At 47.2% G+C, this 15,682-nt stretch overlaps 1 protein-coding gene across 1 annotated transcript in view; it reads right to left on the bottom strand.

Moving 5' to 3' along the window:
* Nucleotides 1-15,094, bottom strand: part of FHDC1 (FH2 domain containing 1) — a 51,907-nt gene extending 36,813 nt beyond the window's left edge. The window contains 1 exon segment of the mRNA XM_040418555.1: nucleotides 14,965-15,094. The gene's annotated coding sequence lies outside the window, so the exon portion shown is untranslated.
* Between the last annotated feature and the right edge of the window lie 588 nt (nucleotides 15,095-15,682).

Below are 15,682 nucleotides of genomic sequence, written 5' to 3'. Positions count from 1 at the left end.
GTGACAGTCACCTGTGGTAACCTCTTAGCCACCTAATGCTTCTTGTGTTTCCCCATTCACTAAGATGTTGACTTTCCAGCAGGATAAAGGATATCGGGGACAAAGGCTGCAGTGACGTAAAATTACTCACTCAGCCATCGTTCCTCCCCAATTCAGGGCATCTCCTTGCTTGTGGGTTATTTACAGGCAAACACTTATACATCCTGGAAATGTACCTGCTAGCTCTGCACACTGTATAGTAAAGCTGTAAGGTACCACTCATGGTCAAGTAGACCTTTCTAAGCTTCTAGTCTAGGTTGAGGAGTTGTTTTACATTGCATTAACCATTTAAAGAGGACCTTTCATCAGTTTAGCCCTAGTCTAATTATTTATGGTCTTACCTTATAGGGAAGCCCCAGGGAGGAGCTCATTCTCCCTGGCTAAGAGCGGTGCACTCTGATTGGATGTGCTCACAGCCACGGAGAACAGAACCGCCCCCAGCAAAACTGAGAGTCTCCGCCTAGTATAACCGAGACAGGTCATTATAATATAAGGCACCGAAATCAACGGGGCCAACAGTAGCCGGGGGATGTGGGGGCTGGTCTTTGGAAAAATAAAATAAAAAAATAAGTGCTATGGCATCAGTGGGGGCCGCTGTATGAGGTAAGACCATAATTAGACTAGGGCAAAACTTATGAAAGGTCCTCTTTAAGCCCTTCCCAAAAGTACAGATGAGGCAGGACAGTATAGTACGGAGTGACTAATGTACGGTATGTTTAAAAGCATCTAGGGAGAATGAATTCTGCCATTTATTCCATCAATTAAACATTTACGTCCAAAAAAACATGGTCACACTGAAAATGTCTGAGCCGCAAGTTGCTGGTAAATTCAGTATCTCCATTCTGCTAACTTTTTTGAAGCCTACATGCTATTACCATTTACAAAGTGATCACTGATGACATTTATTTTTCTTGAAATAGGAGGTCCCTTTTGTACCTAATGTACAGGCAAGTGTAAAAACGAAGATGATTACCAACCATAAGTCATCCTAGGAGGTTTCTCCTAAAGCATGAAAAACAAACATAACCAAATTGACAAACAAGCATAAAACGCTGAAAAAAAGTTCAACTAAAGTTGTCCGTACATTTTAGACATGCATCGTCGAGACTGCCCCACAATCTAAGGCTTATTGCACACGAACGTGTGTGCTCCGTGGCAGTATTGCGGATCCGCAATACACGGGCACCTTTCCATGTGCGTCCCGCATCACGGATGCGGACCCATTGACTTCAATGGGTCTGCAAATCCGGAGATGCGGAATGGTGCGGAACGGAGCCCTACAGAAGCACTACGGACTGCTTTCCTGGGGTTTCGTCCGTACTTCTGTTCCACAAAAAGATAGAACATGTCCTATCTTTTTGCGGAACGGCCAGATCACGGACCCATTAAAGTAAATGGGTCCGCGACCCGCTGCGGCTGCCCCGTGGTGGGTGTTCGTGCATTTGTGTGCAAGAGGCCTAAGACTGCATGCACACAGTTGTCCAATCTGGGAAAAACACCCCATATGTTGGCCGCATCTCATCTGACCTGAAGTGACTAAATCATAGTGACTTATGATACAGTGAGATCCTATCTGGGCACAGATCAGAGTACCGTGGGGGTGGGAGGGTCTACATGTCTGAGCCTTTGCTCTCAAGGGACATAAGCTGCCACCAGTGGTGTTTGTCAGTAGTGTTTTTCCATTTTCACCATTGAAGACACACATGCTCGGCTAAGCAGAGTGTAGATGTGTATGGGGAGTTCTTTCCGCAAATCATTTGGCCCATAACCAGGGGCGTAGCTACAGGCTCATGGGCCCTGGCGCAAGAGTTCAGTTTGAGCCCACCCTACCCTCAATACCATTTCCTACCACCACCAGACCCCTGCACGCCCAGCATGCCCAAAGGCAGAACTAAAATCTCAGAGAAAATACATTTTATTTTAATCCAATAAGTGCATAATAATAATAATAATAATAATAATAATGATGATGCTATCTACCGTATATACTAATCATACCCATCAATATAGACACAGGCATGGAGAGGGAGAGTCAGTTCTGCAGCCAAGGGAGGGCTATATACTATCATACCCATCAATATAGACAAAGCACAGAGAGGGAGAGAGTCAGCTCTGCAGCCAAGGGAGGGCATAAACCTGTGCACTATACCCCATCAGTACAGCTGTAAACATGTCAGCTCTGCAGCCAAGATAATCCCAGCTCATGCCCATCAGCACTGGCACAAGCAGGAACAGGACTGTCAGCTCTGCAGACAAGAGGACAGAACTAGTATGTTATTAACCCTTATCTGCCCATCATAAGAGCATGAGCACAAGACCCTCTGCCCCCAGGAGATGGTGCTGTCCCTTCACAGCAGAATGTGCCAAACGATCAGCTCAGCAGCTGGGCAATGCCTGCCGTACCAGTGCCCTACCATGCCAATAAACACAGCCACCAGCCTGCTGCCAAATCCAGGTCACCCCTGCCCTGCCATACTGAGGGGGGTCCTCAGCTCTGAAGCCTGGGCATTGAGGACTGGCATGCCAGCCACCCATCAACTGCCAGGCACCAGGCTGCCAGATCCCAATCAACTGCCAGGCACTAGCTCCTACCCCGAGGTGGGCACCGATCACCTGGTCTGTGCCCACCCACAGCTAGCCCTGCAGTATGCACAGCAGTACAGAGGCTGGCCTGGTACCCACCAGCAGAGAGGATAAGGGAGCAGCTGGGCACCTTGAACACTGTAGAGAGATCACGCCGGCGCGCCTCACTCACTCCAGCGCGCGGCACGCAGCTTCACCTCCTCCACGGCCGGCTGCCCGTACAACTCTGCCAGATGGGAGCGTGACCACTCCCTCTCCTGGCTGCGCCTGCACGCACACGGGCGATACCTCCGCACCCACCCTATGTGAACTTACTTAGCCGCCCGCAGCCTGTATTGTAAATCACTCAGGCTTTACTCAGTCTCTCCTGGGGGCCCCCCCTGACTTAGGGGCCCGGTCGCGACCCCTATAGCGACGCCACTGCCCATAACTACTGAAAACATATAGCTACCTTACAGCTCTGTTCACTCTTGGGTCATGACTTCCATTTATGATTGAGTTAAGACAAATATGCCAAATCCACTCAGAAACTGGCAAATGCCTACTGGTCCACTGACTTAACAGGATCCATTGGGGCTCCGATGTTTTTGATGGCAGCAGACTGTGCTTTTCTTGTGATCAAAAATACCAAAAACCATGAAAGAATCCCCAAATGCACGTGAGATCCGAGCCTTAATAAATACAATTATTTGAGTGCTCTGAACCTATATTTAGTTCCGCAGAATACAGCTGTCTGGACACGCATATGATGTGTGACTATATGGCAGCCGATTCTTCACCCATGATGGTTCGATGATGACAGCTTACTATATAGGTGGGAGGTTTCTTTTCTAAGTAAATACCCACAAACCTAGAAACATCTGGTTTCTGACACCTTCATCCTTGTGAATACAGTCGTGCAAGTCTTTGTCATGCATTCTTTGGGAAACCTCCTGTTCCTCTACCCTACAACTCCACGTGTGGACATACCTGATGACCTATCATTTTCATGAGAGATGGAACCAGACTTCCAGCAGTATCGGTTACATACTAGCTGCACGAAACAGTAGGCTTTATATACCACTGGGATATATATATATATATTTAAAATCACTTGGAATTGGGCTTTTTCTAGACTTCAAACAGTATATATTACTTCTTATCAGCACGCCAACAACAGTCTGGATTACTTGCATCCTGCTAGAACAAAAAGGCTCAGCTCTGTCCCCTTTAAACATCACAATTACTGATGGGTATCTATTTGCCTAATGATAGAGTAATTACTGTACGGACACAAAAACATGGTTCACCTTCATGTACAAGTGACAAGAACCAGGGTTATATAAAAACGCAGGCAACCCCTGTAAGCCACCTAAATCAACAAATGAACGTATGCCCGTTTTCTCCACGGATGCTTCCTGCGTTTCGGTCCTCATCGCTGCGCTTTGTTTTTCTGGCTGCAGCAGTGACGTTCTGTGAACACCGGTCATCACTGCAGCCAAACGCTGGCCTCAGCTGAGGCATCCCGAGCACCGCTGCCATGACTTTCTTGGCTGCAGCAGTGACCTGTGCACAGAATGCCACTGCTGCAGTTGAAAAGGTGCCGTCAGCAACAAGAGGACCAGAGCGCAGCGATTGAAGAAACAGGGAAGAAAACAAGCGAGTATTCATTCATTTGTTATTTTAGGCCATTTACAGGGGCTGCCTGAGTTTTTCTACAACTCAGTCAACCCCTTTAACACCTTCCCTGTATGCATCACATAACAAGCCTCCATTGGACTGGCAATACACCCTTTCCCCGTGGTAAGGAATAGCATGTTATGGTGCCCTACTCCATACAGAGGCATTAAGTAATATATAATAAAAAATAAAAAAAAAGCGGTGTACGTTTTTTTACAACATTTTTTTCTCCAACATTTTCCATTGGAGGTATACTTTACGAAAAACCTTCAATAAACACTGCAAAATACAGTGGATCATAAAAGCAGAGTAAATACTCATGTCCGATGTCCTCTTTTCTGAATCCACCCCTGCTTTTGGCTTCAAAAACTGCATAAAAACCTGAATGTGCTGCAGAGAAATTATTTTTTGTGCCGCTGATTGTGACACACAGGCTAATCATGGGGCAGGAGCATCTGCACGAACCTTCCTTCCCAATAATTGCCCCGATCACCCGCCCTTAGTAGTTGCAGCGATGAGATAAGTAAATCCGGGCTGTTTTTGTCTAGACACAATGGCAGAGGACGGTTCTGAACTGCATGTAGAAGAAAACAGCCAGGATGGTGACGTGAGCGCGACTGAGCTGTAATATTACACACAGGCCATGACGACGAGGGGCACTGTTCCTGGAAGAAAACAACTGGATACAACAGCACGGTGGCACAGCAGCAATCCAGCAGCGGTGGCCGTGTTCACACACTATAGGAAAAAGCACTGGCGTCTCAAATGGCTGGGACCTTTTAAGTGTGCATAGGACGGTGCTTTTTTCTATACTGTGCAAGAACGACCACCGCTAGGGGATCGCAGGGTGGTCGTAACCATGGAAACGAGAAGTGTATAATGTGATGAAAAAATGAATCTAGCCAGCAAAGGAAGCAATATGGACAATCACAATACATTAGTAAGTGCCTTGTATTAACTATGTCTACATGATAAATGCCATTTGCCAAAGTGAACCCCTTCAAGGCCTCATGCACACCACAGTGTGCTGGCCGTGCCCTTATTGTGGCCCGCAAACAGCGGGTCTGCAATATACGGGCACCAGCTGTGTGCGCACCCGATCACTTGAACGGGCCCCCAATCACTTGAACGGGCCCCCAATCACTTGAACGGGCCCCCAATCACTTGAACGGGCCCCCAATCACTTGAACGGGCCCCCAATCACTTGAACGGGCCCCCAATCACTTGAACGGGCCCCCAATCACTTGAACGGGCCCCCAATCACTTGAACGGGCCCCCAATCACTTGAACGGGCCCCCAATCACTTGAACGGGCCCCCAATCACTTGAACGGGCCCCCAATCACTTGAACGGGCCCCCAATCACTTGAACGGGCCCCCAATCACTTGAACGGGCCCCCAATCACTTGAACGGGCCCCCAATCACTTGAACGGGCCCCCAATCACTTGAACGGGCCCCCAATCACTTGAACGGGCCCCCAATCACTTGAACGGGCCCCCAATCCGGGAGATACAGTGCGGTGAGGAAGAGATCAGAAGCACTACAGAGTGCTTCTATGGGTTTTATGTCCGTGCCTCTGGACCGCAAAAAAGTAGTGCATGCAGATCGAGGAACCCCTTCAAGTAAATAGGTCCACGTCCGCAGACGGTGGGAACACAGTCAGTGCCCGTGCATTGTAGACCGCAGTTTGCGGTCCGCAGCATTGGCAGGCCGGCACACGGTAGCGTGCATGAGATCTAATGCCTACTCTCAAGTCTACTGACAAATGTGCAAAAATTGACTGAACAAGTGTAATGAATAGTCAGTACAATGTTACAAGGACTATGTTCACACCAATCAGACTTGCAGAACAAGCTCCTCCGTGATGAGGTTCAGCATTTAGACACCCAAAACATGCGCACAATGACCGTGAATAAAAGCCTGAAGGTTAGCATTAATAATGAGTAAGTGACTGTCAATCAGGTCACCTAAATCTCCAACTTTAGAGCGACTTTATGAACAATATTATATGTCCTTGCAATTATCTCAGGTTATATGAAGCCAGCACTGTAATCATACGTTTCGTCATAATAATCGGGTTAAGCTTCGACCACATCCCTTCTTCACTACTACCTGTAAGGTTCTAACTTGTGCAGGGCAAACTTTAAAAAAAAGACTAAAATACTAGACTATATTTAAGTAGGACAAGCAGTTATTACCACAAATCTAACAATGTCCCGCTGGTGACCTTTCGGGTATGTACTGTATGTGGGCTCCAAAACTAGGACAAGACCAGAGAGGTCTTCAAGCAGTCTGATCAACTTGTGCTTTAGGCCTTGGCTACACTGCGACTTTACTGTAGTGCTACCGATTGATTTTAACTATGAGTGACAGCTGCAGTCCACAAGTCCTTTCATCAGCAGTCTTAGGCCTCTTTCACACGGGCGTCATGTTTTTTGCCCGGATAAGATGCGGGTGCGTTGCGGGAAAATGCGCGATTTTTCAGCGCGAGTGCAAAACATTGTAATGCGTTTTGCACGCGCGTGAGAAAAATCGGCATGTTTGGTACCCAAACCCGAACTTCTTCACAGAAGTTCGGGTTTGGGTTAGGTGTTGTGTAGATTGCTATTATTTTCCCTTATAACCATGTTATAAGGGAAAATAATACATTCTTAATACAGAATGCATAGTACAATAGGGCTGGAGGGGTTAAAAAAATAAAAAATAATTTAACTCACCTTAATCCACTTGTTTGCGCAGCCCAGCTTCTCTTCTGTCTTCTTTCTTCAGGACCCGGGTAAAGGACCTGTGGTGACGTCACTGCGCTCATCACATGATCTTTTACCATGGTGATGGATCATGTGACGGGCCATGTGATGAGCGCAGTGACGTCATCACAGGTCCTTTACCCAGGTCCTGAAGAAAGACAGACAGACAGAAGAGATGCCGGCTGCGCAAGCAAGTGGATTAAGGTGAGTTAAAATTTTTTTATTTTTTTTTAACCCCTCCAGCGCTATTGTACTATGCATTCTGTATTCAGAATGCTATTATTTTCCCTTATAATCATGTTATAAGGGAAAATAATAATGATCGGGTCTCCATCGTGATCGTCTCCTAGCAACAGTGCGTGAAAATAGCACCGCATCCGCACTTGCTTGCGATTTTCACGCAGTCCCATTCACTTCTATGGGGCCTGCGTTGCGTGAAAAACACACAATATAGAGCATGCTGCGATTTTCACGCAACGCACAAGTGATGCGTGAAAATCACCGCTCATGTGCACAGTCCCATAGAAATCAATGGGTCCGGATTCAGTGCAGGTGCAATGCGTTCCCCTCACGCATTGCACCCGTGCGGAAAACTCGCCCGTGTGAAAGGGGCCTTAGGCCTCATACACCCAACCGTATTTCTTGTCAACATCCGATCATTTTTTGGGGATCGGATACAGAACCATTCATTTCAATAGAGCCGCAAAAGATACGGATAGCACACTATGCGCTGTCTGCATCCATATGCCCTGAAAAAAAAATAGAACGTATCCTATTCTTGACCTTTTTGCGGACAAGAGTAGGCATTTGTAACATAGTGCAGGACCTGCTGACGGGGAAATGTGGGCTGCACATGGCCTGTATCTATATTGTGTTGACCACAAAAACAGATATGGTCTTGTGCATGAGGCCTTAATGGATCAGCCAAGAGAGAATGTTCTAGAAAAGCGCAGGACTTGACCGGCCAAGAAGAGGGCCCATAGAACCTGATGGGCCTAAGGATAGACAAGACTATGAAGCCCATCCTCAACAAAACCATGAGGTTAGTGGGCAGACAACCCCATCTCATGTGATCGGTCACAAATAACCCATTAGTCCTTACCAATTTTATGGTCTTTGTGGATGATCTGATCATTCTGTACGACAACAAGAAAGCTAGCAAAGCAACTGAAGTAGATACAACCTTCTGTATCCCCAAGTTACAAACATTAAAAAATACAATATACCATATTTACAGTCACATAATGGGTTCTGAGAGTCAATATGTGGAGATTCTGCTTCAGTCTATAAACAGAACAGGTATAATGGGATCAGTGACGTCTACCCAAACATTAGGACAATACGGGTAAAGAGGGCAATGTTTAACCAACCCTCTCACTTTATCATGGAGCACTGCGGCACTTCATCCTGAAGAAAAGTCATTGCCCAGGTATAGAAAAACCTCTGCTCCCCAAATCAGAACACAGGGCCTTCAGATAAGGAACAAGTGCAAGATTCAGGGAGTGGACGTGGAACAAACATCGGAAAAAACCCATCAAGAAGACACTTGAAAAACAAAGTCTTCAAAGTGGTCTTTGTGATGACATGGCTATGGAACAACGCCACAATCAGCTTAATAAGGGAAATTAAGTAAATCCGTAGGGTAAGCATACCGACGCTCATATAACAAAGCCATACGCTCTGGCCTGAGGGGCTTCTAATATTTCAGCACATTTTATGGTCTCCCTGCCCTTTAATAACTGACACCACAATGTTGATGTAGCGTGGGTTACATAAGAGTACCTGTACTGGAACAGTAAGCGTGGCATCACATGTAAGCGCTGCGTGCCAGAGCTAGAAACCCTTCTGGGCACCTTCACCTCGTCTTTGTGTACCATGTAAACTGTAAGACATGCTGAACAGTAGATTAAGCAAACATGGAGCCTGATGCAGATTACCCGCCACCTGAATTAGATCATTTCAAGATTATTTTTACAAATATCTAACTACAAATTGGTCACTACCAAAGTCTTCATGAAAACCGTGTACAGGTACCAGTTATACTGACAGTATGGTGTACTGAGAATCTGAATGCATCAGAGGTGTACATCGGGGAGATGCCCTGGTGTATACAGTGGCACACAGACTATTGGGTCAGAGTGGAAAAAAGGGGTACCACGCAGTATACTTTTTGTGGTGGCTCCTGTATCGGAAAGAACCGTTTCCTGCGATAATCTATACTTCGGATCAGCACCCTTCGGCTCTCCAGCATGTACACTTACTCAGCTGTTCCTAAAACTCCCATAGTAGTGAAAGAAGGATTCTGGGAGTTGTAGTTTCAGAACAGCTTGAGTGCCAGAGTTTGCTCATCCCTGATCTATACAGTAGGACAAAGTTATACAGACACATACCGGCCTAAGGCCTAACAAGGACAAAAGGGACACTCCTTCGGCTTCCATCGGGTGAATGGAGCCCTGTAAATATATATAAATGAGCAAATGCAATGTACACCAAGTCTTGTGATTTTTATGACAAAGGTCCCAGAAATCCTGGGGTAGACCTAAAACACACCAACACATGCAATGCCCTTGCCTTCGCCCGGTATTACACCAACAGATTATCTGACCAATTTCTGTCCAATCAGACCAATAGTTGGGGCGCATAACAAAAGATCTGTGTGTGTAAACTGCCACCTGACCTATGATTGGTCACACAAGCCGTCAGTGTAATACAGCCCTAAACCTTTCTGCTTTGCACACATCACCTTCACCCGATACTGATTAAAAGGGTATTCTAGTTGTGTCAAGTCATCCCCTATCCAAAAGATAAGGAATAACTATCATATGGGAAGGGGCTCTTGTGCTGGGACCCGAGCCGACCACAACAATGCAGACCCCGTATCCTTCAGGGCCTCTGAAATGAACGGAGCAGCAAGTCAGGCATAAGCACTGGCGCTCCCTTCATGTCTATAGCGGAGCGCTGTATCGCTACAGGAGTTCCGGAGAAAGCAAACTGTACAGGGGTATGGGGTTTCTGTTCTCGTGATCAGTGGGCAGGGGCAGAATGGAAACGTAAAGTGGCTCCGTTTTGTAGTCGGGTCCAAACTGATGGAAGGCAGCGCCAGCAATACCATATTGCGGCACATTATACTGCCCCAACTGAGCCAAATACCACAGTCCATCACAAAATACTGCCAGCAGCACAAAATCCATCCCCACACACTTCCACTCGCTGGCTGTGATGAGGGCTCAGGAAGCCCCCTGGGCATCAGCACACCAGGAAATCTCCCTGTAAGGTCTAAGGCCAATCTGCCCCTGTCGGTGGGTGTCCCAGCAGTAGGACTTCTGCAGATCTAATAGTTATCCCTTATCCTGTGGATAACCTGAATACCACTATACGTCCGCAAAATGGGTTCTCGTCTGTTCCGCAATTATGCGGAACAGGTGCGGACCCATACATTTTCAATGGGGCCGGAATTTGCTGTCCGCATCTGCATTTGCAGATCCGCACTTCCGTTCCGCCAAAAAAATAGAACAATGTCCTATTCTTGTCCGTGATTGCGGACAAGAAAAGGCATTTTCTATGAGTGCCGGCGATGTGCGGTCAGGAAAATACACAGACGTGTGAATGGACCCCAATATATCCCTCCTGCCATCAGTCAGATAACGTGTTGGTAGAAAAACACTAACTAAATTTCACATACTAGCTGCATACATTGTAGCAGATTCTCTTCCTTCATCATCATTTATGGAAGAACTGTAACAATCCTGCAATAACCCCTCCATTAGAACCTCATCCTGGCACGAAAACGGAAGAAATGTCCTTAAAGAGGAGATCCTCATCACGTCTGAGGAGCAACGTATACACTGATGTACCCATCCATTTCAAAAGGAGTTTTCCCGAGATTCTGATTTTGCTGACCTATCCTCAGGATAAGGGCTCATGCACACAACTGTATGTATTTCGCGGCCAGCAAAAAATACGGGAGACGTCCACGTGCATTCCATATTTTGCGGAACGGAACAGCTGGTCCCTAATAGAACAGCCCTAATGCGAAGTAACTTCCGTTTTATTTGCCGCCCCATTGAAATGAATGGTTCCACATATGGTACGCAAAAAAAAAAAAAAAAAACACACGGAACGGATACAGAAAGAAAATATGTTCCTGTGCATGAGCCCTAAGTCATCAATATCTGATCAGTGGGGGTCCGACACCTGGGACCCCCGCCAATCAGTTGTTTGAGGAGGCCGCAGTGCTCCAGTGAGTGTGACGGCGTCCTCTTAGCTTACCATTGGATAGCGGCCATGTTTGGTTTCAGAGCTCAGCCCCGAACCGGTCACCTGGATTTTGTGTATAGAGCTGAGGACATGGGCTGCTAGATGGCCGCTAGCACATCCACAATACCCAGTCCCCATAGCTCTGTGTGCTTTTATTGTGTAAAAAAACTAATTTGATACATATGCAAATTAACCTGAGATGAGTCAGAGCTTGAAAATATGACTCTCCTCTGGTCACACGAGTAAGATATGACTCTTTCATGTTTAATTTTTTACACAATAAAAGCACACAGAGCTATGGGGACTGGGTATTGCGAATGTGCTAGCGGCCATCTAGCAACCCATGTCCTCAGCTCTATACACAAAATCCCGGTGACAGGTTCCCTTTAATGGGACTGAGCTGCACCTAGGCCACATGACCAATGAATGTGACGTCACTGGCCTAGGCACAGACAGCAGCGCTCACCAGAGCACCGTGGCCTCTTCAAACAGCTGATTGGTGGGCGTACCGGGAGTTAGAACCCCACCAATCAGATATCAATGAAGATAAGTCATCAGTATCAGAATATCGGAAAGCCCCTTTAGTGGCCAAACCGCATTTTGACAAGCATTTTGCACGTGTACCGTAGGATCCTGCTGTCCTAACTATGGAAAACAGGTATCTTTTTAAGGGCAGTAACTGGCAACCAAAAGCAAATGCATAGGCGTCCCGTTACATAGTCTGGCGGAGACGGGAGCAGACAGGAACGGCACCGGAGACCGGTGAGTGGTGCTTTTCTTTTAAGGGGCACAGGTGAGGACCTAAGGGGTTGTGAACTCCAAGGCCGGACAACCCCTTTAACCGCCTGCAGATTACGATTGGTGCAATACTTCATTTTAACAGTCCGGGTGTCCCACGGGGACGAAACTCTGTCGCCACATGATTGTGAGGGTATGATCTGCCGAATCGGTTTTACCATTGCATGCCAACAACACCTCATTGTGATATTACAGCCGTGTTACTTTGCATAGGACGGGAGAACGTGTCCGACTGCTGTGAGAAGTGATCCAACAACGCTGCACTAGTGCAATAATCGCGTGCACCGGAGCCTTAGCCCAAAGAACACAGATGTGTGATAAAGACTGAACGCACGGGAGGCTTTCCAAACATGACGACAACACGTAAAACCGTGTAAGAAGAGATAACCTGTGTATGGAGAGGGCCGTGCGTGTGAAAGCCTTTCCCTGAGAGCAAACAATTCTATCCTATATGAAAATAACACAAGCGTGATATCAAACCCCTGCTGATGAGCGCGCTGATACCACCGCGTCTCTGCGCAGGATAAACACTGCATTCCTGACCCAAGACTTTCCCCTACCTGCATAGCTTCCAGCACTTTATGATGGGGACGACCAGCGTCACCTCACAGAGAAGTCATATACATATTCCGTACAGAGCTTAACTTGTTATCATTCATAATCTGTCTACAATAAACGACATAATAGCCCAAAGGTGGTCCATACTGTGAGGGTCTACAAACTGGACCTCAGATCCACAGACTGGAAGAGAACGACTTACCTCACTGATGAGGAGTTACATGGGACGGAAGGAAGCATCTCCTCAGTGCTACACGCGTTTCATCCCCGGACACCCCAGTGGCTCCCCAATTATTTGCAAAGGAAAAGTCACCTTTCCACGGACACAGGCAACACAACAGGTTGCTAGACAGCTTCCCTGGGAAAAGCAATTAGTAATGCTTGTGATCATGCTGGGATGAGATCAGCCTCCTCCTCCCCCCACTATCCCCTCCCTTTAGTTTACAATGCAAACCTTATTTGATGTCACTTGCCAGCTCTCCCATTGAATGATCCTGGGTGGCGGTTAGTAGCTGGCGTCCCTCCCCCTCAGTCTCCAAGGCTGGGAGTTAGAAGGGGAGTTTATGGCTCGTATTCGGGATCAATGGGGGAAATAAAGCCTGGAAACCATGGCTCCAGGACTCCGGCGCTCCAGCATGCAAAGGGTATCAATCACTGACCACATAGTGTGTGAACTCCAGGGACAATACCACAGCACACACCGACACGATGGACGTACACGGTACGAAAACACCGCTCTAATATACCAATAGGATCAGCATCGTGCACCCCAGTACTGCCCTGGGGGACGATCACTTACTCATGCGCAAAAATGTATTTTTTGTCCGTGTCTATTCCGTTTTATTTTTTTAATGCCAGTGTGCCAAACCATTCACTTCCGTAAAAAAAAAAAAAAAAAAAAAAAAAAAAAAAAAGGAAATATACACATACGTGTCCGTTGGACGTTCTAGAATAAAACATTACGAATTACGGACAAGGATAGGACTGTTCTATTATGGGCTGCGCGTTCCTTAAAATGTGGAATGCACACGGCCGGTATCCGTGTTTTGCGGACCGCAAAACAACATTGGTTGTGTGCATGAGCCCCAAGATCCTGGAGCAGAGATTTATTTTATAATCACCATTCAGATGAACGAGAGTTTCTGCAACTAATCGGACACGAGTGAAGCGACCTTCATAGTCAGTCAAGTGCTAATATTTAGTCTAATAGGCCTCATGCACGCGACCGTATCCGCTGTGCGGTCCACAAGACAGGGATACGAGTCGTGTGCGCCCCCCATTGTTCCCCCCCGGGCGCATGTAAAAAAAAAAAAGCCTATTCTGATCTGCAAAACGGACAAGAATAGGACGTGTTCTATCTTTTTTGCGAGGAGCCAGAAGGGACATACGGATACGCATTTTTTGCAACCCTATTGAAATGAATCAATCCGCAAAAAAATGCGTCCGCAAGTGTGCGGAATGGGTGAGGACCCATTCATTCTCTATAGGGACTGAATGGATGCGGAGAGCACACAATGTGCTCTCCGCATCCGCGTTTCCGGAGCGCGGCCCTGTTCATCCGGTCTGCAGCCCTGGAAAAAAAAATAGAGCATGTCCTATTCTTGTCCGCAATTGCGGACAAGAATAGGCGTTTCTATGGGGGTGCCGGCCGGGTGTATTGCGGATGCGCAATGCACTACGGACGTGTGAATGGACCCTAGCTGTAGAGGACATCAGTGAAGACCAGAGGGCTCATCCTAGTAACATACATGTAACACGTATGACCTGCCTAACACTGACATGATCATCATCAACTGAGGTCCAGGCTTCATGAACTCCCCTGTGCAAGGGGGGTTGTAATTCAGAAAAGGATCAATAAGTCATTCTAGACTACACTGCACTACACGATAGACTGGGCAGGAATAGCAGATATGTAGTAGTGTCCAGCCCTCAGAAGACCTAGACAAGTGCATTCTGCAGCAGCCATAAGTGCCAATGTAGCAGAGCTGAATATATCAGAGCAAGGGGCTAATAACACTTATAAGATATTGGTTCTGACCCTGAGAATTGGGGTGTCTAGCCCCCCAGTGCAGACATAAGGCACAGGCAGGGTCTCTACATATATGCACACATACATGTTACTGGTAGAAGAACTCTCTTTAGGGGCAGCTTTATTATCACCACCAAGAACTCCATGGACTAACTTTACCTGCAGTCCTATGTAAAAAGCACTACTCGTGACAAACGACAGGCTCAGCTCTGCTACATCTCAACCTCTCAAGGAATAATCCTTTAAATCCTACACAAGTGTCAACAGAGAAGATCTCCTGAGAGGGCAGTATTACCTGTCGCTGGCGGTGACCAGAACCATTTACTCCGGCAGTCCTGGTGTATAATCCGGCAGCACAAGCCTCCGTCTCCAGGCAGCCGTTGCCGGGACTCTGCCGGCATCCAGCGAGCTCTGTACTATCAGAGGACTGGTACTGAAGTGAGAAGGCGCGCGCATGCGCAGTAGGCCGAGCCCAGGGCGGGCCCGCAGCAGCAGGTACAGAGGTGTCAGCTTGGCCCCGCCCCTCTCCGGGTCAGCGGTGACGAGGTGACATTGAGGTCCTTCACTTTCCAGTCACGGGATTGCGGGTGGTTATGTCCCATTAGCCCCTATATTAGGTGCCCACTGTCAGCCGTGCACAGGTCTAATAGAAGGAGCTTGATATGGACCTGGTCATCTCCCCAGTTTCTCTTGGTCATGTGATAACAGCAAATTTTCTCACACATTGGCCCCAAAATGTGATTGCGATCCACAATTGCCCCCTTTAGCCACAGTGTACCCCTTAGGTGCCCCTTGTAATGCCCCCTGCAGCATATTTTAGTTCCTAAGGGCTGGTGCACACTCCTGTATCTGTACGCAGTAAATCTGCATCAAATCTTGTAAATCTGCAATCAAATTTTTGTACGTTTTTTGTTGCGGATCTTTCTGTTTATGTCACCCCATTGAAGTCTATGGGGAAAACCACAGAAGGTGCAGAATCGCTCAAACGATTGACATTTGGATTTTAAAAACCC

Source organism: Bufo bufo, chromosome 2, assembly GCF_905171765.1.
Source record: "Bufo bufo chromosome 2, aBufBuf1.1, whole genome shotgun sequence".
NCBI lineage: Eukaryota > Metazoa > Chordata > Amphibia > Anura > Bufonidae > Bufo > Bufo bufo.
This window is presented reverse-complemented; position numbering and strand designations above follow the sequence as displayed.